Source organism: Anser anser (genome assembly GCF_964211835.1).
Source record: "Anser anser genome assembly, chromosome: 3".
Lineage (NCBI taxonomy): Eukaryota > Metazoa > Chordata > Aves > Anseriformes > Anatidae > Anser > Anser anser.
The window spans coordinates 86,411,258-86,435,746 of NC_139722.1; the positions used below are offsets into that span (position 1 = coordinate 86,411,258).

The following is a 24,489-nucleotide window of genomic DNA, read 5'->3' on the forward strand; positions in this document are numbered from 1 at the left end:
CAAACTGGAACACGGGAGGTTCACTCTGAATATCAGGAAACACTTTTTAACTGTGCAGGTGATGGAGCACTGGCACAGGTTACCTAGAGAGGTGGTGGAGTCTGCCTCTGTGGAGATCTTCAAAAGGCATCGGGATGTGGTCCTGGGCAGCCTTCTCTAGGTCGCCCTGCTTGAGCAGGTGACCTCTAAAGGTCCCTTTCAACGTGAGCCATTCTGTGACTCTGTGATTCTGTGAATTATGGTAGCTCTTTTAAAGGTCTCTGTGAGTACTGCATTGATCTTGTTTCTTTAATCACTGGCTTTAATAAACTGGCACATAAGGAGAAAATTTGTCCTCAAACACACCAGACTAATTTAGCTTATCTTCAGCTCTGATTGTTAATTAAGTGGAACTGACTAGCAATAAATAAAATCTAAATGAATTTTAAAATAAAGGAGTTAATAGTTTGCTCTAATGTGTGGAATCAAGCTCATCACTACACAAAAACATGCTGACAGTCTTCTGTTCTTTATGGAAAGGTCCGTGAATTTGGAATTTTATTACAATGAAAGTTAGAAATTTTGTATTGTCTATTCTCATCATTATTATTTTTTTCTTCTGGTGTTTATCTAGCAAGCAGAAATTAGATTATCTGTGTTGTCTGTGATGTAAAGCAGCTTCAGAGGAGTTTACTCTCACTGAGAGTAAATTTGTTTACAGAAAATGTTGCATAATGATGCCACCACAGAAATTCTCTGCTGAAAGTTCAGGCCCCTACTCCCATGCTTTGCTAAAAGATGGAGAATGAATAAGGGAGCTGGCCTGGTTGTAAATAAGCCACAGCCTAAGAAACATTTGTTCAGACATTTCTGCCAGTGTCTGTGTCCGACAGGAATAAGGACAAGTGAAGCACTTGTGAATGGCAAGATCAGATAATCCCTATGAGGGAATATTGATTTCCACAAGTTCTGGATCAGGCACAGCACCAGCATGCAGATAGAACAGGGTAAGGCTGAGCCCCACACAGCTGCTCGCTCACTCCCCCACAGTGGATGGGGGAGAGATTGGAAAGTGAGAAAACTCATGCTCTCAGGTAAAGACAGTTTAGTAGGTAAAGCACAAACTGTGCATGCAGGCAAAGCAAAATAAGGAATTCATTCACTACTTCCCATCAGCAGACAGATGTTCAGCCACTTCCAGGAAAACAGGACTCTATCATGCATAATGGTTACTTGGGAAGATAAATACCATAACTCTGAATGTCCTCCCATTCCCTCTTCTTACCTTTTTTTCTCTTTTCCCTTCATCTTTTATTGCTGAGCACAAAGTCATGTGGTATGTGATATTTCTTTGGTCAGTTGGGGTCAGCTGTTCTGGCTGAGCATCCTCTCAGCTTCTTTGCACCCCCATCCTACTCACTGGTGGATTAGCAGGAGAAGTAGGAACAATCTTGACGTTGTGTAAGCACTGCTTTGAAATTGCTGAAATAGCTAAACAGTTGCAGATCTAACACATAACCATGTACAGGTGCTATGCTATTCTCTCTCAGCCAAAACCGGTACAAGTCATTATCAAACCAGTCATTTCATTGCAACATACAAGCTATGTAAGGGTGTTTTGGGGAAAGGCTCACAGCTGGTAGAGGCTGAGCACTTTCAAGATCCATTTTGAAGGAAGCACTTAGTACCTCATTGGTGTATTGCTAGTTATTTTGCCTTTTATGATGAAAGTGAGCTCTCAGAAATGCTGTAAAGGATTGAGTAATACAACTTCAGTGTTTTGACTCTGTATGTAGAGGCGTAGATCAACACAGATCATATTTCCAGTGCTTTAATTAAACTCTAAGCTAAGACTTAGAAGGTGATTTTTAGTGGGTTAGCTAGAATTGATTGTTTCCATCACAGAAAAATATTTAAGACAGAAAAAAATAATAGTGAAATGTCTTTTCATTTCTGCCTTTTGAGTGCAGTGGCATCTGGCTGCTGAATGGGGCCACCACTGAGTGCAGCCTGGAAATTCAGCATAATGTAAGTCTCCATGGGAAATTGACACACCATTCCATTAAGCATAGGCGTTGTGTGTGCTTTTCTGTAGAATGAACATCTTTTAGGACTCTGCTAGAAAAAAACACCATTTCTTAGAAATAATACCTTTTTCCCTCTCATTTCACTTTTAAAAAACATATTTTCCCTGAAAACTGGAAACCTTTTTTAAAAATACTGAAACTTTAATCAAAATAAAGACAAAGAAGAGAAAGAAAAATAGCATCAAAGATGTAATGTTTTAATGGGTGTTTTATATCTTATGCCTCTTTGGTTTAAGAGGAATGTTCTCTCCCTTGAGATATTCTTTCAGAAAAAATAAATAAAAAAATAATATATATATATATATCTGTACAGAACCATCACTTACCTTAAAAATATAGGAAGGTAACAACAATCTTAGACTTCAGTTTATAACAGTAATTTAACAAAACTGACACTCTCCTGCTGATTTGCTGCAGATATGGTCTTGCTTGCAGGCAATCTTCTTAAGTTCAAAGCACAAGAAAAGTTTGTGGCTTTGAGAACTGCACCGTGGTGTGGCGGGTCCTCTGTGTTGATGCTGATATTCTACTGAAACAGTACTGCTATTGAAAGCCTTTAGTCAGTTGGCCAGAGGAATATTGGAGTGTAACTATTCAAGAAAACCCTGTGTTAATAGAATAATGAAGCTATTGACCAAGAAGATGAGACTTACCTCTCACTCAAGAAGTGAGATATTTGCCTTAGAATTCCTTCCCACAAAACAACAGGTCTAAACTACAACCATTCTCTTGCTTGTTGTAGGAGCTAATCTTTATAATTCATAAGAACAAACGACATGAATACAGAGACAGGCATTTCTATCATGCCCACACAGATACCATCATGCATATGCAAACATGTACAGAATAATAAATGGTTAAGATTTAGTTTGTTCCCAAATTTATTGCTGTTCACTAAACTGGTTCCTTTACAAGGCATGAAAATCTTTTCTGTGGAACTTGAGTGTCATCCTGGATAATGTTATCAGAGTTTGTTGGACTAGAAATGATCCCCATGGAAAAAGTTGGAGAATGCTATAAAAGGTGTAATTATTTTCCATTTATTTATTTTCTTTTGAAGATACCAAATTTCTTCTGAAATAATTCCAGCACTTCTGAAACAGAAATTTCATAGATCAATTACTGGGAATTTGAAGCTAATTTGGGGGATGGAGGGAAGGGGAGGTACAAATTTTCATGTCTTTGATTTGTTAAAAAATCACTTTGCAAATGAAAAGTTGGCTGGAACAATTTTGTTTAGTTGTGGTTTGTACTCCTCTGGCCCATTTGCTGATAGAAGAGTCATCTTGCCCATTTAGTAAAGTTCTTGGATAGCTGCAGTTTTGATAATCAGGCCTGGGTAGGAAAGTGGTTGAAAACTGTTGCTCCAAAAAGCATCTCTTTAATGGCCCCCTGTTCAACATTTTGTTCTGTTGTATTTCTTCCTGTGTTTTCTTTGACTGTGTTTCTGTGTCTGACTATAATTTATCTCTGCTTACGTACAAATGTATCAAATGTACAGACAGGGAAAGAAATGATGTTCATGCGTCTTAGTAAATGAATAATAGGTAGTCCATCACAATACTCACTGAATAAAATATCCATGAATATGCATTCGGAAAGCAGAAGCATGGAGGAGCTGGGGCCCGAACACAGAAATCTGTGAGAGAATGGCAAATGAGCTGCTGAAAATGGATTAGAATCAGTGACTGTAGAGGAAGCGTGCGGTGGAGGAGCAAGAGGTATTCAAAGCAGAGATAGGCGGCATGATATCATCTGTGTTCATTACAGTGGAATCTAGGTGTCAAAAATGACAAAAGAAACTAGTGTGGGTTAGCAAAGTTATGAAAAGCAGTATCAAATTCTTGCAGTAATTCACTCAGGGTAAAATGAACCTGGGGAAAAAAGAGAGAAGTGCTGGCTCGGCCATGGTAAATACCATCCCTGAATGAAACATAAAACAATGCTAGAAAGGCTAGCAGCCCTCCTCCACCTATTTCCTCCTCCATGATCCCCCAAAAAGGAAAGAAAATAAAATCCGAACAACTAAGATAAGACTTTTTTGAGTTCTTGTCATTTAAAAAAAATCCATAAATGAACACAGTTCCTCCGTGGAACAATAGGGAGAGAAGAGGGCAAGATGATGCCTGTGAGCTCTAACATTTCACTTTGTGAAACAGTCAGTTGTCTTGGTGTGGTCCCATGTACAGGAAAGGCCACAAACCAGAAAGGCTCCAGTGCGATGTGTGTGGTTTCAGAGTCTGTTTTCTATTTGATAAATTTTTTGTACAGGGACTATTTCTTTCAAAGGGGAAAATTGATACAATTCTGAGAAAGGTACCTAAATCATATAAAATATGACTGTTCTTTGACTCCTTTTGGTGCAGACAGGAATCAAGAGCTTTCAGTATCACATACTGAGTGTCTAGATTTGAAAAAAACAATACCCTTTTCCTTCTCAGAAAGGTATTCTGTCCCGTATTTAATTCATTTGTCATTTTCTGTGAGGAGACTGCGAGGAGTATGGCTACTTACCCTAGGGAATACCCTAGGGTATATACAGGGATATAATATATCAGCAATCCACACATAGACCTGTTCTTGGACATGGACCACTGGGGTGTATATGGGTCCTATTCCTGTGACTGAAAGTGAGCATCTCCAGTATAGGGACTTACAGACAGTCTTGTTGCTTAATATTCAATGGAGATCTATAGTCAGTCATGTCTCTAGTGCAATCAGTCTTATCCTAAAGTCAATAAGTATGTTTTCCAGATGAATCATGCTGTGAACCCCATTACTCTAGAGGGACCAGCCTCACCTGACTGCAGTCACCTACTCTTCTACTGGGAGAGAGAAATTCCACAGTGGGATTTTGTTGTATCACAAAACTGATTTACACACCTGCTTGTGTTACTCTCAAAATCCTGTTATGGGCAGAGACAGAACATACCTGACATGCAGACTGAAGAATTTACTCTTAGTCTCATTAAAGTCTTGTCAGTCTAATCAGAATGCCACAAACAGTTTTTATTAGTCCTGACACAGTAATATTAGTGCACTCAGTACAAATGAACACACAAAAAACTCATTAATGACAGTTACTTTTTTTTTTTTATTATTTAAAAACAAACAAACAATCAAAACACCCACAAAACCTGTGAAGGCCAGATTTCCTAATACCTACCTGTTTCTTTCACTGGTGTTACAGCCATGCATGCAGAGGTTCAGTGTCCCTCCAGAAGAAGGGGGTGAGCATACAGAGTCATCAGTACTTTGCTTTGCTAGGTGTTTGATGCCGGTCACAGTGATCCTTTCCTCTTTGGTCCATAGGGTTATTTTTTGCTGCAGCACAATCTGTGTATATTATATGCTCTTCCTCTTCATTGTTTGCCAGTTATCATCATTAGTTTTTTTTTCCTTTCTCCCTGTTGTCTCTATTGTCCCTGATTCCCAAGGTTTCAGTAGTTGCCCACTGTGATCTGTGTTCACTGTAGGGGATCTCTGGCGTCAGCCTGTGTTGGTGCATTTCCGCACACCGATTTATTCTCAAATTTATTTCACAGAACATAGCTACTGGTTACTGCTATTAACAATAAATGTTAACCACACCATTGCACAAAATTAAATGAATGCCAAAAGCAATTTAGGGAACAGTTACCTGGCTGCTAGACAATTGCTTTCACAGCTAAAACAAGATAAACTCAGCTCAAGCTAAGATAACCTTAGTCCTGGAGTCTGTCCTCTTTTGCTGCTAATGGCTGTGCAGTGGTTTAGGGGCCTTGTGTGAGGCTCGTCCTACAGCTGGGGTTAGAGTTAGCGTCCCATCCATTTTTAGTATATGTGTGTGATTCAATGGTGTCATTGCATGGAGTGCTTGTCCACTGCGGAATGTGTCTATGCATTGGTGCATGTTCACATTCATTTTCTGGTGCAGTGCCCACCACTTAACTTCTTTATAGAGAAATATCTCCAAAACTTCAGTGGTGTCAGCCTTTTTTGGAATATCTTTCATAAGTGCATTGCATGCTGGTCTTAAGATTTTTCTCTTTAATTGATGGAAGCTGCCATTTGAATTAAGATTATAACCTTTACTTGACTGTGTTTAACTCCCTCTGAAGCCCCACAGAAACTGTGTTTCATCCATACAATTTAACTGTTAACTTCTCTTGGTTAGCTTAGCTTCTTTATGTTCTTGCTCTCTTGCATTGTCTCCTGAAAATATAAAATTGTCATCACAATCAATCTCATTTGTTGCAACAACAATTTCATCAGAACTCTCTCCATTTTCCAGGCATGGTTGTCATTTAGACTTCATCTTGCTCCAGCTAATCAATCCTGTCAATCTGAAAACCACTGCCTGCATCTTTAATTCTCCTTGCAATAGTTATCAGGCCTGGATTAAGAATTTTTCAGCCAAAATTCTTTCTGCCAAAAAGAAAAAATCAAGCTTGATGAGAATTTGCACCTTTTCCTTCTGTCAAACTGTACAGAAAATTTGCCCTTCAAACAATGCCTTTTCCACAAGTCAAGACTTTTTATTATAGTGTTTTCAGATGAATGTTTCAATTTTTTTTCTGCTCAGAACAACCCAATGCTTTGAAGTTTCTTTCAATGTATACATTATTGTTGTTGTTGTGTAGAAGTAATAATTTAAGACAACAGCTCTCAAGCAGCTCAGAAGCAGTCTTTGTAGTATATTTTTATTGTCCACAACAATCACCACGTTTCCCTCGTTTGTTTGTTTGTTTGTTTGTTTATTTATTTATTTTCAGATAGAAGTGACTTGCTTAACTCAGAGGAGAAAGAAGGAACTAAAACTCTTCTTAGAGAAAGGGTCATCAGCAAGCAGGGCTGAGGTTGCATGAGTAGTCAGCAATGTAGCAGTTAGAGGAAAAAAGAGGACAGAGTAAAACAGGTATTCTAACTTTTTCCTGGCTCAATGGGCTTGGAAAAAAGGGATGCAGATATTTATAGAAGGAGAAAAAATATGTCACCAAGGATTCTTGTCTCATTAACGAAAACTAAATTACATTAAATCCTTTTATTGAGCCACAGATTTGTCTAAGCAATGAAAAACAGTGGGAATGATGAAGCATTGTTCTTCCATAAAAAGTATGGCTTATGGAAATATTTAACATATTTGGAATCACAGTACAAATAGGTGCACTTCTCTGAATATTTTCCAGTGTGTTAGAAACAGTTACAATGGCCTTTGAAGTCACACTCACAGGTGTTTTAAATTTGTCCTTCTCTGAGTCTCTGTGTGATTTGTTAATCATAATGCCTTCTACTATTTGTGAGCAGATATTTTGCTCTCAAATAGACAGTGTGAGTGACAGTTTTTTTCCTAACGTTTTATATGAGTAATGAATTGTTTCAATGCACACATAGAAAGGACTTATCACTTCCAGACTGTGCTTTATCTATTTTTCACTGAGTTGAAAATGAGTACGTAACTTACTGCGGTCTTCTAATGTCTTTTTCAGTATTAATATATAGTATTTCCTCAGAAAATGATCTTGGATCACCTTATCAGGTTTTTTTTTTTTTTTAAAATTCTGATTTAAACAAATAGCTTCCATTAATTAATTAATTAATTAAAGCTTTAAATGGAAAGATTTTTGCTTTATTTTTAAAAATAAATCTATGTTCTCAGTGTTTCAGTTAAGCATTATATGGTATCTTCCTTGAGTACATTTCCAAGCCAAGAGAAATCTTGTACCTTGATTTTAAGTGGAGAAAACAGCATTAAAACTATGGTAGAGACCCATTTTGAAGTCTAAAATGTTAAAATACAAAGAAGACTTGACTATTTCAGAAGCTATTTACAATGAAATTCTTTCAATTTTTTTTTTCCAGACTCCTACCATTATGAATTTAGCTGTACATTATCTATGAACCTCTTAGTCACAGGTGTCAAGTTAACATTACCTTTATTCTACTTAGTTTACTAAGTAATTAATTTTGGCTCACATTCATGGCTACTGTTGCAGTTCCAGAAGTGTATGGAGAAAAGAGTGTTCATGGTTGTTTTGGGGGATTTTTCTCTGTGGGTAGCTGTGTTTTTCACCTGAAGCTGCAATACTCATTCTTCACTGCTTTATGTCTTGCATAGCTAGTAATAATTATATCTGTGCACCAAGGGATCTTAAACCTGTTTTTATTTCTGCACAAGAGTGTTATTCTCATTCTTGCAGGTACAAATGATGAAAAAAACGGAACAAAACCAACGAATCAAAACCAAAAAAAAAACCCAAAAACAAAAAACAACAACCCAACAACAAAAACAATCTAAAAAAAAATACAAACCAAACAACCCAACCCAACTGAAAAAATCCCCATAGGAAAATCTAGATTGTTTTGTTTGTTACTATTTCTCTACCATCTTCGCTACTGATTGCCAGAACCACTTCTCTGTAATTATGTGACTGATAAACAAATGAGTCTCAGCTCTTCTCCCTATAAACAAAGATGATGGAAAAACTGCATAAAATGTGCCCTACTAAATCACTCACTGAATCATCTAAAACTGGTACCCTTTTGCTAGAAATGGCTAAGGCCAGCTGCTTCTGAAGAAGATGCACGAAATGCTAGATAATAATGAAATAACTTGCCATAATGAGTAATTAGTAGATGGCTTGTGAACCTAAGCAAGAGGGTTGGTATTCAATATATTTTTTCAACCTTTTTTTTTTTTTTAATATTCCATTTTCCCCTCCCCTGTTTCTCTACAGCAGCACTGACTGTGCTCATTATCTTCATAAATGTCTAATTTTCTGACCCTTGAGAAGTTCTTGGCTTTACTGCATCAAATAAATCTATTTCTAGGCTAGTTATGCAGTATATTAAAATGGCATGTCTTTTTCTCAGTTTGTCCCATGGTAAATAAATGATAAGGATAGGTGCAAAGCAGAATCACAGGAAAACTATACAGTATCAGGAACACCAAGGATGTCAGGAACAGAGAAACTACAGGACACCTCTTCATCTTCTCATTGTATGATTTTCACTTTTTGATATTAAAAGTGATATAATCACTGTCATAAACACCACATTTCATGCCTCAGTACTTCTGCAAGAAAGCTGTTCTCAGCTTTTCTGCTTGCAACTAGAAACTGTCTCCACATTTCCAGTTTAAGTTTATTTATAGGCACTATTTATTCCTTTGACTAGTTTTGTCCTTTTTTTGTTTTAAAGTTTGCGGCTTGGATCCTCAATCAGCTGTTGGCAAGTCCAACTTTCTTAGCCTTTTCTAAGAAGATCATCCCACCAACTTCATCTTTGCTTACCTGCTGTAGAACTGGTTTGTGCTAGGAACGAGAGCTGTGTGCAGAATTCTAGATAAAGCTTTACTAATTTCTAGTAAAATATTTTAATCACTTCCATATATCTACAAGAAATGCTTTGTGTAAGAACAGTGTTTGAGGGACTGCATTTGCTTTTCTTCATTACTTCTTTGTGTTTAGTGCCCTTTAATGTGTCTCTAAGTCACCTGGCCTTTGGGAAATTCTCACTTTATATCCCTGTTTTCCATTTTCCAGTATTTAGCTTCCTTTACTGACCAGCATTCTGTTTTTTTTTTTTTGTTGTTTTGTTTTGTTTGTTATAGGTTTATTGTTTCTGTTCCTATTGATATCCTTTTAATGTATACAAGTATGGAACAGTTCTCTACTGTTTGTCTTGCTCAAGATTCAAGTTCTGGATAGCTTTTTAAAAAAATATATAACCTATTAAAATTCCACATGCCTCCTCCATTCAAATCCCAAATTTTCTCATCCATCCAGCCTTACAGTTTATCTTCTTTTATCAAAGTATCCTCTTTTGAACTAAAGAATCCCCATTACAAATTTACCTTTGTTTACTATTTCATTTTGTTTAGACTAAATTGATTCCAGATCACTCATCCTGAGTTAATTTTCTGTAGCCAGTTTTCCTACAGTGTCCTCATTACTTGCCAAAGCCAACTTTTCATTTTTTTTTTCAGTTAGTAGTCAGTAGAAAAAAAATGTGCAACAAATCTGCGCTCTAACTGGTAGCGTTTCTGTCATCTATACCTGAAAAATTAGATTATTCCAGAAAAGAAAAAACAATTGATATTTTATTTCTTAAATAAAACTGGAGAGATTTTCATTCACATGGAAGTTGAGTCCTGTGAATTCTGTGCTAGTTCTTAACTTTCCTGAAGCAGATCAGAAATATTCCACTGAAGATTAGTTGTGGCTCTGCATCTTCCTCAGTCTGGCATCGTCATTCTGGTTCTCTTCCAGCTGAAGTCTGGCAATAACATTTCTCATTGGCAAGGACTGGAATCTTCCCTTCTCCCACTGGGATCCATTTTATCCTCAAGTCCAGATTCCAGTCCTCAAGTTTCAGTCTCAGGGACACAATGAACGTGGACCCAATGATCTCAACAACAATGATCACAAAAGCACAAATCAGACCAAATCCAAATATTGATGCCATGGATATTGCATTGCCTATGGATCATCAGTTGTTCAGCACTTTCTGTTTAATGCTAAAGCTTCTTTTTGTCACTCCCAAATCAAGACCAGTGCCAAAGAGGACTGGAATAGAAATACTAAGTGATGTTTTCATTACAGCTGGGATCAATTATTATGGCTCATTATTTTCAAATATTCAAGCTTGTGTTATTATAAAATGCTAGCTCATGTGAATGCTCCTGCTGCAGTGATTCCTACAGAATATTGACTATCTGATATTTTATTCCATTATTTTTCATCATTATTTTGACTTAGAGTTCTTTAACTAATTTATATGTTCCCTAAACATCAGTCCTTTATGACTTACTTTTGTTTTACACTCCTGCAGCTAGCTCTTTCTTGCTGTTCACACACATCAAAATCAATAGAAGTTCTGCATGGTTAGTTCTTGCCACAGAGACTTTGCAAATCCTCTCTTTTTCCAGGAAAACTTCTCAGAAGCAGGAGTCCATATCAATAGTAGGGACTAGAGCTGGCCCCACAGCTGTAAAATCATCTTCTAATTAATTTGCACTACATTTATCACTGCGATGCATGAATACCTTGCATATTTCCTCTGTAGGTTTTTAAAGACCTGTTTTACTGTGAATTGAGTTGGAGAAAGTACACTTGGCTTAGCTGTTAATTGCTGACAGACGAGACAAAAAAGTAGATGAGGCAAATATAATGGGGGCACAATGTAATGTTATCTGGCTAACGATTTTAGGGACTGTCCCTAATAAACGTGTACTCTACAGGCTCATCTCATGGAAGTACTGTTGTGAAGAATGTTTCGCTTTTCCTGCCAAAGGGGAGCTAGGGATGTGATCAAAGAGGGCCCGAATCATTTATTAACATTGTGTCACAAGCCAAATGTTTCCATTTTTCTAACAAAATAAAATGATCTGTCATTACAAGGGTGAAAACTGCTGGCTAAAGCAAAAATTACGGGACAAGAGCTCTGGCTTCTATTCCTGTTGCCAATACAGCAGGAGGTTATGACTTCAGACATACAATTTACAGTCTAATTTGAAGAGGTCCCATTAACTCTAGCTGCAGCAGGTGCGCTCAACACCCTTGAAAATAAGCTATCTAATTGTTTTGTTCCTTAGTTTCCCTATTGCAAAATGAGGAGGAAAATAGCAAGGTCTAATTCACTGCTTGTAAAGTGCACTGAAATCCCCATTTGAGAATGAAAGGCACAGTAACTATTCCTGCAAAGCTGCCCTTGCTGAGTACAGCTACACATAACAGATGTAATATTTCAGAGGAATGATATAATACTGTACCCCTCCCATCACTGATCTTGCCCTTGCCCTTGAATTTTCCCAGTCTCTAGCTTTGCAAGCCTCTAAACTGAAAGGTCATTGATGTACGCTGCTGAGAATACCAGGATCCCATGAAGCAGGTCTTAAAACAACAAATCAGTCTGCGATTGCTGCTCATTTTATAAACAGTTAAACATTTCAGGTCTTTTTTTTTTTTTTTTTTATATATATTTCACAAGCCTGACTCTTAGAGCTCTCAGATTCCTGATTTGCAGGGAGCAGCTAGGACTATTATCTCAAAGGACTAGCCTAATGTTAAAATGCTAAAATTGCTTTAGGTTTAGTCATATATAAAGGGATAGATCTTTCATATACATTCACCTCTATGTGCTGGCTGTAAGAAATATGGACCCACCATTTCTTAAACAATATTTGTTTGTAGGCTATTCATTAGCATACTTAGATCTCACTTAGGTTCTGTATTCAGGTTTACATTGTAAATAAGGGATAAAAATACAGCTGCAAAGCAGGATTTTCATGATAATTTTTTGTAGGAACTCTGCTATGAACCATTTTAATTTGCAGGAGTGTATTCACGTTGCTATGTGCTGGTGCTGCGCAAAGTATTTCACCATTTCAAGCTTTGCAGCAGAAGCATGTTTTACATAGCATGGTGTCTTCCAACTAGCCACCTCTCTCAGTGCTCTGGCGATGACATCTACCTTGACAGGAGAAGAGGAGTGATGCCATCATCTCACCATCAAATCTTAGAGACCTGATAAAGTCACAGCTGATATCTGCTGTCTGCCTGCAATTTTTTTTTTTTCCTTGCAGCCCAACCAAGCCCCTGCCATTTTGCCACAAGTGGGCAGTGATTAACTGCTAATTCAAATCACAAGGCAGTCAACCTTCTCACCACTGGCTTGGCTTCACTGTCCTCAGCATGTCCTTTTGTTGGACCTCCCTGACCATCTGCTCTAGGAAGAAATCCGGTAGCCAGAGGTGATTTACTCCATCATTCCTACAGAAAATGTTTCAATGATCTGCCTAGAAGTTTAGGAAGGTGTTTCTGTTTGAGAAATGGTGCGAATGAACATCTGAGGCAATGCTTTCTGATCACAGCTACCAGAGTCCCTTATTCAAGCCTGGTATCTGCTTGCTCCCAACCACTTAAATAAGAAACCTAAAAAATGAGTTGATGTAACTGGGCCCAAATCACTAATTATATTTAGAACATTCCACTATTTGTAATATTGAAATTATTGCCTTTCCTATGAAGAAAAAAAAAAGGCAAAGTTAAGCAAACCAGTTTGCAGACTTTCAGGGACAACACTACATGGTAGTACATGGTACCTGTATTTTTTATCACTCTTGTTACCTTAAACAGTGGAATATCTGCTTCTGGTAGGCAGTGATGACAAATATGAAAATGGTAAGTTTTTAAGACCAGATAGATTCTTGCTCCTTTCTCTTGTGGGAATATTATCATTATGTTCTTTTGGAATTATTTTACCTCTCTTCAGGCTCCTTTTAGACTAGGAGGTAACTTACGACCATATCACATGACAGGTAATACTTTATAACAAAAAGCCATGTGTAAACATGACATGCTTCCCTTGACACATGCCAGCCAGATGAATTAAACCTTAAGAGAAGTTTGTCCCATTTTAAGTTAGTGTGTCTTGACATGTGCTGACAGCAGTTGTTGAAATTTGGCTTCAGGGAATAGCTTCCAGACTGCGGGCAGGAGGACAGAAGAGCTGAAGTACGTGAGATCTAAACCTGGAAGATGACTGAGGTATGTGTGGCTGAAAAAATGTTTCTAGGAAGCTGGAATATGTATGGTCCCACTATGGGAAAAGTGTTATGACAAGTATTATAACAGCTGTTATGACATTGGGAGACTTAAGTTTAGAGATGAGATTTATCCAGAGGGATGGTGTACGCCAGTCCCAGGTTCCCCTCTTTTGGGTGAGGCATCCACTTAGTCTCTGTGAGAACAATAGCTTTTTTCCTTATCCTGCTATGGACATTTATCTGTCACTCTTTTGCTTACGAAAGTGTCTGTTTTCAAAACAATCACCTGAAGCAGCTCTTGGAAATCGTCCACACACAGAGATGGAGTGGGGAGTTTCTTACCTCCTGTGGGTGCCCGCGTCCCCTCTATGCCTGGGCATGCAGGAAGGGCTGGGCACAGCTGGACCCCAGTATCCACAAGAGGGTGCTCCATCAGCTGCTGATTTGCAGAGATGGAAGAGCCCTGCTCCTTCTGTCAAAGTTCAGTGGGAGCAATACATACTCAGTATCTCCAGAAATCAAGGCAATGTTATTCTCTGCTCCCTCCTTTTGAAGGCTCACACCTCATTTGCTTCTCTGACCACTGCTGCTCACTGAACAGCTGTCTCCAGTGATCTGTCCATGATGATACAGCCAGTGCTACTTTAATTTTGCTTGCAAATAGGCAGCAACAGATGGCACAAAGCAGGTAAGAGAATTATCTGCCATTAAGGGAAACAAAGCACAAGACTAGCAAATCTGCCTTTTTTATTTGAAAGAAAGACAGTTCAGGGAATTTGGATATGAAGCAACCAAGAGGTACATAAATAGAGAACCAGATAAGAAAAGGTTAGGTCTAAGGAAATATTTGGAGGAAACAGAGAGGTTTAGATGAAAATTATTTGATTTCAAACAAGAGCGAAGATTGTGCAAAAGGAAGAAGAAATCCAAGTTAAATGTATGTGTGCAGTCCATGTGCAATGTCAGGTGGCTACTCAGGAAAATGAACAAGTCAAGTAATGGAAAGGAGAAATGGAATTGCAAAGGTCACAAGATTTCAATCTAAGTGAATAAAAATATGCATGGGGAAGGTGTGTAGATGATACAATACAGCAGCTTGAGCTGGCAGACAGCTTATAGCAGTAGTTCTCAGTGAATGGACCTTCATCTCCTGTGGCAAACTGAAGATAATGCCAGTGTTTCATAGTCATTTCATGTTTATTATCACCAAAATTTTAGGACAGTATTCTATTATCTTTAATGTCTTTATGGTGCCAAGTTAATTAGACAATGAATGAATTTGATAAGGTGCTGTCTTTGAAGAAGAGGGTAAAAGCAGAAGGCAAATTTTTTGTTTTTCTTCTTTTTTTTTTTTTTAAGATTATTAGAAATCTAAGAAAATGAAAGAACATAAAACATTCAAATAATTGATTTGGAATTAGACAGAAAAGATTTCACTTTGGTTTGGATCATTTTTGATCTTTCTAATCTCCTTCACAAAAGTTGTTTGTCAATACAGAAGGTAAAAATGCTATTCCAAAAGAGCGCACTTTTAAATTGGAATGTGTCAACATTTAATGACCATTTTGAAGCAAAGTATTCCTATCAATGCGCAGTTTCTTCTTGTTTCAGAAAATCTTGCCTATTTGAGGAGTCCGAACCAACAGTTTCTTCTGATATGGATCACAGCCTCGGTTCAAAAAATGTTTTGGTTATTTGTACATTCACTGAAAACATCTTCTGATGTTGGTGTCAAAAGCTTAAACTGTAACTGGTTCCTGAAGCCTCAATTTTCATGCTGATGTCTAGAATGTGATGGATTCTGTCAATGAGCAAATTTGTAGCACACAAATTTGATAGAAGTAGGATCAAGCTGAAGTAGAATTCTCCAAATTCTTCTTCTGACCCAAAAAAATCTGCTGCTTAAATTAAAGTTTTTCACATTCAGTGACACACACACACACACACAAAACCATCAATAAAACAACAACATTTTTTTTCTTCAGACTTATGCTTCTTGCAAGGCATGAGGTATTATGGAGCAACAGCTGCTATGCAGTACCCTGAGTCTTCAGGTTGAAGCATCATCCTCATTCTCTGTCCTGCTCTTCCTTCCTTCACTCCCTTGTGAAAGTGCTTTCCCTGGAAGCATTGCTTGCTGCTTGCTTACAATGTACTATTTATACTCTGCAAAGGAACACCAGCTCCTGTGACTTGACAGATGACTATCACAGACATTCAGGAACGTGAGAAAGTGATACAGGCTATAATGAGATGATGTAAAATTCTATTCAGCATATCAAACAGAACCAATTTAAAATTCATATATGTTTAACTGGCAACCCAATGCAGCTCTTTCAAGGGAGGTGATATGTGCTCCTGTCTTTAGCTTTTCTTCTGAGAACTGTCAGTCACATTCTGCATCAGCCTGGGTTTATGCTTAGCTTTATCAGGCAGACCAGTCAGCACTGAATGGCATTAATGTCATCTTGGGGTAATGGAAGTGCAGATAACCGTCCCAGAGACTGTTTGGGAAAAAGCTACTGCTGCAAGTAGCTGCAGGCTCTATTGACCGCATAATTCACATTTTTCTCATAGAGGAGGGTATGATCTATAAATTGTTTTAGGCTTTCTTACTGATGAAATAGCAAGAATTTTGTTGCTGATGGGCACAGGAAGCAGTAATAAATAGCCACATGTGCATACACAGGAAAGAAAAACGGTTTGCGTTTTTTCAGCAAAGCAAAGGATTCAAAATGTAGCCCAGCTTGTTTTCCAAGTTACAGCAAGGAGAATGGAGAAAAATGTATTCTGTGTAACAATGATAACATGAATGATAGCATAGATCATTTACCCATTGTGTATTAGCTATCTGCTGGATACTGCATCTACAGAGGCCGTTTCCTGATGACAGACTGCAGCAGCATGAAATAATTTCTGATGAAACAAAACTGATAAACCTGCCTGAAAGCTTGTGGTACTTGTACACCTTTTTGAACTTGAGGTGTTAAAGGATTACACTGTTTTTAGTGGTAGATCTCCTGTTCACTGCTACATATGTTATTTTTTGGGTGGGGCATATTAGCAGTGTCCTGCCATACTAGCCAGATGACTTGGGCTGGAGACGTGCTTCACAATAAAATTGTTTCAAGCCTTTGGGTGAAAAGAAAATAAAGAAACAAGGAAAAATCCTTTCCTTTTGGATCAGGTTTTAACCAGTGTGAAAACAAAGATAAACATTTAGGTGAACTTTAGAATGCAGTATCATTCTGAGAAAAATGGTTTAGAATATTAGTCTTCTCCTTCCCTTATCCCAGTCAGAATGATGTGACCAAGATGACCAATGTAATCCTTGACTGCTGATAGGGGTAACAATGATGAATCACTGCTCTTTGAACCATGTACTTTTATGAAAAGCAACCTAGGAAGAGCTGCTGGTGTGCAGTTGAAGGAGGTCAATATGTGTATAACGTGTCCATCGAGAAGAGCTTGGTAAGAATTCAGCCTTCATTTGATCACTGGGATTGCATATTTGTAGTTTCAGAGCTCGGGGCGCCATATTATCCTTTCTCCAGTAAGCTATGGATCAAGATTAAGGCTGTGCAAGACAACTGATTTTTTTCTTGTGTTTGTGTGCGCATGAGAAAGAAATCTATTGTATTTGGGGATAAACCTTGCTACGATAAGCCTGAGGTTACTAAAAACTGTGCACACTGACATAGGAATAGTATAAAAGTAGTTGGAAACATGGCTTACATGTCTCAGCCAAAGCCAGATCAATAATTCACAAGTTTGAAACTGTTGGGAAATCTGCCAGGTATGTCCCTTGGTGTGTGCAAGTGGTCAGGAAGGGAAGGAAATGAGGAGAAAGAGTGGATAGTGATTGTTGGGGACTGTCTTCATAGACAAACAAACCTGCGCCAGACTGTCTTGCCAGCCTGAGACATGAGATAGGGTCGATTTTATCATACCTCTTAGTGAATAAGGGTCAGGCACGAGGTGAAGCCCAGATGAGGGAACACAGGGTTGGTGAGAGATTGGCTGCCAAACATTTGGGAGTTGATGACCTTGCTGGAATGTACTCAGAGCTAGATACCATCACAGTGGGGGCAGCCAAGGGGAAGGGCTGTGGTAGCTGTGCTAACCCAGGCTCCTGCTAAGAATAGATGTGGCCATTCAGGAGTACCCACCCAGTTCTCCATCCTTCCTGAGTGCTCTCTGGTGTGCAGGTTAGTACATGGGAAGTGTGTTGTCAAAGATCTGCTGTGTGACAGCTCCTGTGGGCATGTTCTCTGGTGGGAGCACAGAAGTAAGGGCATTTTTGCTTTATCTTTGTTTACTGACATAGGATGGTTGGTACTGATCTATGTAGAGCCTGAGAAGATTGGCCATCGCGGCCTTCACAATACAATATCCATGTACACCTTTCCACCCTGTCAACTGCATCTCTGCTGCAATACCTGTACCTTGGTAGTTTTCTCAGTGCCCTTCTGTCTGGTCCTGCATCAGGCAGGATGCACATCTAGATCCTTAGTGTTCAGTTCAGGGGGCTCAGCAGCATCTCCTCTGCTCCTATTACCAGGATGTACAGATACAGTGACTGCCCCTTGCTTAGGGGTATGGAATGTGGGAGACAGGACTCCACCATACTCCCCAAGTTGGGAGTTGATTCACTGATGCAGCATTTTACTGCTCTAGGTTTACCCCCTATGAGGGCACATTTAAACATATGTTATTTTTTCAGTTGTATACTCTTATTCATTATGTAAGAAAACAAACAAACAAAAACAGAAACAAACAACAATTTAGAATGCTGAAAAGAACTGGACAAGGCAGAGAAGCACAAGAGAAAGTAAGTGTTAAAATCCATCCTGGGATTACAGGTTTTAACTACGCTTAGGAGTATAACTCTGTAACAGTTAAGCACGATGGTCTGGAGGCACCATCCATCCAGAACAGCTATAAGAATGTTGGAGAGTATTTCCAGGAAGGAATCTCTGTCTCTGATATAATCATTCCCCTAAATATCTGTTAATAGACACAGTGAAAGCAGGATATCAGCCCAAACTGACTTCTCTGACCCAGGCTGACAGGTCTTCAGATCCGTGAACAGCTTAGAGGAGCTCCATGAGACCTGACTGATTTTACAGTGCTAAATTCGAAATTGCCCTGTCTCCAAGCGAACATAGATTAAATGACTTAACATTAATGTACCATACCCACCAGTATGCCTGCAAGATAATGACACAGGCAGTGCCTCTCATATATTCTTTCAAATAAAATGCAAGGCATATCAGAAAGGTATTTGAGAATCTGCTCTGCATATTTACTGGCAAGATAATCTTTCTGTTCCATCCAACTGTTTCACAGCTCTGGATCATATATTCTCCTTTCTCCCATGCTGCCTCCTTCCCCCGATAAAGCTGGCTTTATATGGAACCATTTTTTCAGCATTGTAATACTTACTTTCTTAAAGGAGTCTTAGAAAAATTGAGTGCCTGGCTTCTCATTTTACATTTCAGCCTGACACATGTACAGCTTTTACTTTATAATCTTTATAGGATTTTGCATATATTTTTGAGAGGAAAAAAAAAGACATTTATAATTCAGGACAAATGAAATTTTTACTGAGGACAGAAAGGCAGTAACTACCATTGGAAGCTTTTAACTCTCAGTTATAGTATCAAGAAGAAGCCAACATTTACATCTGTCTCTGTCTAGGATGTACATTGTGCTGGGTACTATGCTTTGAATGGGAGAGTGCCCCTAAGGCACTAATGCTCTGAGACAGTTCAAGGAGGCTGTTGCTTAAAGCATGGATGTTCAAGAACCCAAGTAGATGGCTAAGTTTTATTCTGGAGTCTATATTTTTAACTCAAAGATCTCTAGTAGCTGTTTTAATCCTGGTGTTTAGTGGCTAAAGACTGTCACAACTCCAGCTAAAATGGTCACACCTAGTTCTTTTTCCTCATAAAGGGAGATGGCCACACTTCCAATTATCTCATGCTATACTGTCCAATTAACTCTACGCAAACTATTGCAGCTACTAGAAATCATCTAGGTACCACAGCGTGGAGATCTATTTTGGCTAATTTCTTCTTCATCTTAGCATCTTCCTTGGCAAACAAAACTAGCTCACAGTGTGCTTTGCCCTTCAGAACAGCTGAGCAGGCTGGTTTGGACTCTGGTCTGCATGGTGCGCTGGGAAGAGCCCTCGTGGCCTGCAAAAGGAGTACCTCCCTGGGGCAAAGATGGCCAGCTGCATGCTGATATTAGCAGGAGTGCACCCAGCAGGGCAAGGGAGGTGAGGGCCACGAAGTTGATCAGAGGGTTGGAGCACCTCTCCTACGAAGAAAGGCTGAGAGAGCTGCGGCTGTTCAGACTACAGTAGAGAAAGCTCCAGGGTGACCTCACTGCAGCCTTTCAGTACATAAAAAGGACTTATAAAAAAGATGGAGAACAACTCTTTGCTCAGTCAGATAATGACAACACAAGGGGGGATGCTTTTAAACTAAAAGAGGGGAGATTTAGGTTAGAGATTAGGAGGAAATTCTTCACTCAGAGGGTGGTGAGGCACTAGAACAGGTTGCCCAGAAAAGCTGTGGATGTCCTATCCCTGGAGTTGTTCAAGGCCAGGTTAGATGAGGGCCTGAGCAACCTGATCTAGTGGGTGGTGTCCCTGCCTATGGCAGGGGGGTTAGAACTGGGTCATCTTTGAATTCCCGAGCCATTCTATGATCTGGAGTGCTGCGTGTGGTTTTGCATCCCTCAGTAAAAGGGTTCAGCAAAGGGGCACCAAGGTGGCTGGGGCTGGAGTGCTTGGTCTGTGAGGAGAGGCAGGGAAGCTGGTCTTGATCACCCTCAGGAAGGGAAGGCTTTGGTGGGGGGACTACTGGCAGCCTTGTCCCTTTGAGGAGATTATGAAGGAGAAGAAGCCAGGTTCTTCTCAGTGATGCATGATGGGAGTACAAAGGATAATGAGCATAAGTTGAAACAGGAGAGGTTTGGATGGATGTAAAGAAAAGCTTTTTCACCCTGAGGACTGCTATGAAGTGGAAAAGGCTGTTAGGGGAGATTGTTCCATCTCCATCCTTGGAGGACTTCATGACCCAAAGAGCACCCAGCTCTGACCCCAGAGCTGACCATGGTTTGAGCAAAGGGCTGGAATAGAGACCTCATGAGGTCCTTCCTAGCCTGTGTGTTCCTGTGATGTAGTGGCTTTAAAATAGATGATAGATTCATGAATGGAGTCCACTCCCAGACCACGTAACTAGGATTAACTATGCTGGGCTTGATTAGCCAGATGAGGGGTCTACAGCTCTGCCAGGACCTCAAGTAAATCTGTGGCTAATGAATGATAGGTCTTAGTAGGCTCAATTGACTACAACTTCAAAGTTCTCTTTAACTTTATTAAAAAATAAATTTATTAAAATCAGGTATTTGAAACCATTCTAATTTTCCCCCTTCTTTAGTGCCTTGTCTAAAATTAAAATAATTTAGCTTTCAGATGGGGAGTATGATCTGCCAGAAGACTGAATGGTAGCTCAGGAGACCCAGTTTTCCGCTGAGCTCTTTTGTATTCTGTTAATGAAAATGGATACAAATGAACAGGATTATGTAATTATCCCACTGAAAAATGCTCTCTGCTTCTGTCTGTGAATCAGCTAATGCTGGCTGGTGAAGAGGAGAAAGTTACTACCTTACTATTGGGAACTTATATGGAAAGCAGTATGAGAACAACAGCAATTTAAAACTTTTATTTTAGGAGCTCTGGGTGATCTCAGCAGTAAAATATGCTTCAAGAATCTGATGCCTTTTTTTGCTGTTAAGATCAGAATAGAAATTATATAGACAGTTGCAAACAAAATGCAAAATAAAAAAGCCAAAAAGCTCCAAACCCACATTATATATATCTGGCCTAACTTTTTATTTTGTAACAGGTTATTAGTCTGACTATGACTAACTACAATTACAATTATAGCTATAGTTGTTGCTGTTACTATTTCTGCTACTATTACCACTATTATTGCTTCCCTGGATGTGATGGCTTCAGTTTTGTGTACATTAGGATGACTTTCAAAATGGACATGAATTCTGTTTCAGTAAATAAAGACTTTAGGTGATCACAACAGCTCTTTCAGATGCTTGATATGATAAATCCTAACTTATTGTAGGCTCACGGTCTTTTAAATTTAAAAGATTCTGTGTATGTCAATCAGTTGTCATCTGAAAGTAAATAGCATGCCTGTATTGTTTTAGGAATAAATTGTATATATATATATATATATATATATTTAGGAAAATAGGGGAATATATAGATGCAAATACTGGTGGCAGTGTTGGGATAGTGGGCACTCTCTGTGGGCAGAATTTTCCTATGCAAAGTGGGGTGTCTGCTGAAGTCGTTATCTCCTCTTTCCCCTCTCTCTGCTTGTTACCTCCCCTCTGCTGGAGGGCACTGCTCTGGGAGCACAGGGTATGGTCACAGCCTGGTCAGCCCCCAGAAGAATCTGCAGCATCAGTTTAAAAAGTCTACCAACAGGGTTAGTACCAACTCATATGAATTTATATGTAAGGGATTAAGATGGGCTCGGCTTTCTACCCATAGAGCTGTGGACCTCGCAAGCTTCCAATGATGGGTGGAGATGAGCAATGCAGGAGTGGTGTTATTTTCTGCTGGCACTGCTAAACACACTGGAGACATTGGGCAGGAAGGGAAGTGCATAGTAGCTTTTGACTTCTGCAGTAGGCATATGCTGATATAACAGTATGCTAAGCAGTGAACCTGTTTTTCAGGCTGATCAATTACTCATTTACTTTTGCTTTATATCTGAGTGATCAGTTTGTGGGGTAAATTTAGTTAGCATTTTCTCTATTTATTTATTTATTTTTTCACTGAATGTTTATGAAACTACACTACAATGGCTGCTGTGTAGATGCTGATGAAGACAATATGCATTTATTGTGAAAATACAGTTGGAACAACTCCATACTGGCCCACAAAATGAATAAAATCACAGACTTCTGAGTAACATAAAATATCAGTATTGCCCATTCATCACTTTAAGTACAGACAGTCACACTTAATTGGCTCTGGCACTAAAAGAAAAGTCTGAAAAGTCTATGAACCAAAATCAGTCTACATCAACAAGAAGGCTCTGAAAATAAAGACCAAGGCGGGACCCATCTTTTCACAGGGTACACCAGACATATTAATTTCCTCATCTTTCCACCGTGCAGACCATCATCTTCCAGTTGCTTGCAGTTTATTTTTTATGATTTTGTCACATTTTACATATACAAGCTCTCTCACTGGGAGGTAGGTTGAAATTCAATTATTTCATTCCGTTATGACTGACTTGCAGCTTGAGATTTCTTTTTCTACAACCAGTTCAGATACATATTTGAACCTTCTCTGTAACCCTTTGCTATCTCTTTGATGACTAGCAACTAAGTAGACTGTTGTCTGACTCACAAATGCTCTCTAAATGATCTTTAGACAGAAGAAGTTGGGAAAACAAACATCAGGAACTAAAGAGAGAATCCAGAGGAAGGATACCAATGTTTGCAAATGAAAACTGAATAAGCTTCTTTAGCTTAAATATGCATATGAAGGTATTTCCTTCTTGTATTCTGGCCACGCATATTGACTCTGCTAAGGCAAACAACCACTTCAGCCATATAACACATAGGTTGTACAGTTATGGATGTTGTATACATATGTATGTTATATAGAAAGACTAGACTAGACCAGAGTAGGTCAGTAGGAAGGGACCTTCAAAGATCAGCATGTCCAAATGCCTGACTGCTACAGGGCTAACCAAAAGTTAAAGCTTGTTACTGAGAATGTTATTGTCCAAATGTCTCTTGTACGCCGACATGGGGCATCAGCCACCTCTCTATGAAGCCTGTTGCAGTGTTTGACCACCCTCATGGTAAAGAAATGTTTCCTAAAGCCCAGTCTGAACCTCCCCTGGCTCTGCTCTGTGCCGATCCCACACATCCTGCCATCGGTGACCAGGGAGCAGAGCCCAGCACCTTCCTCTGCGCCTCCCCTCAGGGAGCTGCAGGGAGCAGTGAGGCCACCCCTCGGCCTCCTTCTGTCCAGACTGGACAACCCAGTGTCCTCAGCCCTCCCTCACAGGACAGGCCTCCCAGCCTTTTTGACAGCTTTGTTACCCTCCTCTGGACACTTTCAAGTACCTTAACATCCTTTTTATATTGTGGAGCCCAGAATTGTGCACAATATTCCAGGTTAAGCTGTGCCAATGCTAAAAACAGTGGGAAAATCACTTCTCTTCACTGGCTGGCTATGCTGTGTCTAACACATCCTAAAATGCGGTTTGCACTCTTGGCTACCAGGGCACACTGCTGGCTCATGCTGAGCCTACTGCCAACCAGCAGCCCCACATCCCTTTATTCAGAGCTGTATGTATGTTATATACATATGCATATGTACATATGCATTACTTATATTATATACAGTATACAGAGCACTGCAGGTAAACACTGCTACACAAATGAGTGGCAGTGAAAAATCCCCAGGTAGACAGAGAGCCAGGCTGACTTGACAGGATCACTCATTAACTGAGACTTACAATGTGTCAGTTGGCCACTTGAAATCCCTAGTGTTTCAGTAGTATTGAAGGTTGCTGGCTTCACATAAATTAGGAACACAGCACTTTTCCATTATGATTCCCTCCATACACCTCTGTCTTGGCCCAAGAACACAGACAGAAAAGGTCTTCAGAGGTGTGCAAGGTCCTTTTCCTTTCGGTGTCAATTGAAGATCCCTTAGGAATTGCAAGATGTTCAGGTTCAGCAATTGTTTCCCTGTCATCTTCACTGGATAGTGAGATATTACTGGAGAAGCCTTGACTTGTGTAAGAAACTTATCTATTTTGAGTTTTAGCTTTC

General features: G+C 39.3%; 1 protein-coding gene across 1 annotated transcript in view; it reads left to right on the forward strand.

Moving 5' to 3' along the window:
- The window catches only part of LOC310898120 (uncharacterized protein), a 515,041-nt gene that overhangs the window by 418,326 nt on the left and 72,226 nt on the right, over nt 1-24,489 (forward strand). The gene's annotated exons all lie outside the window — the stretch shown is intronic.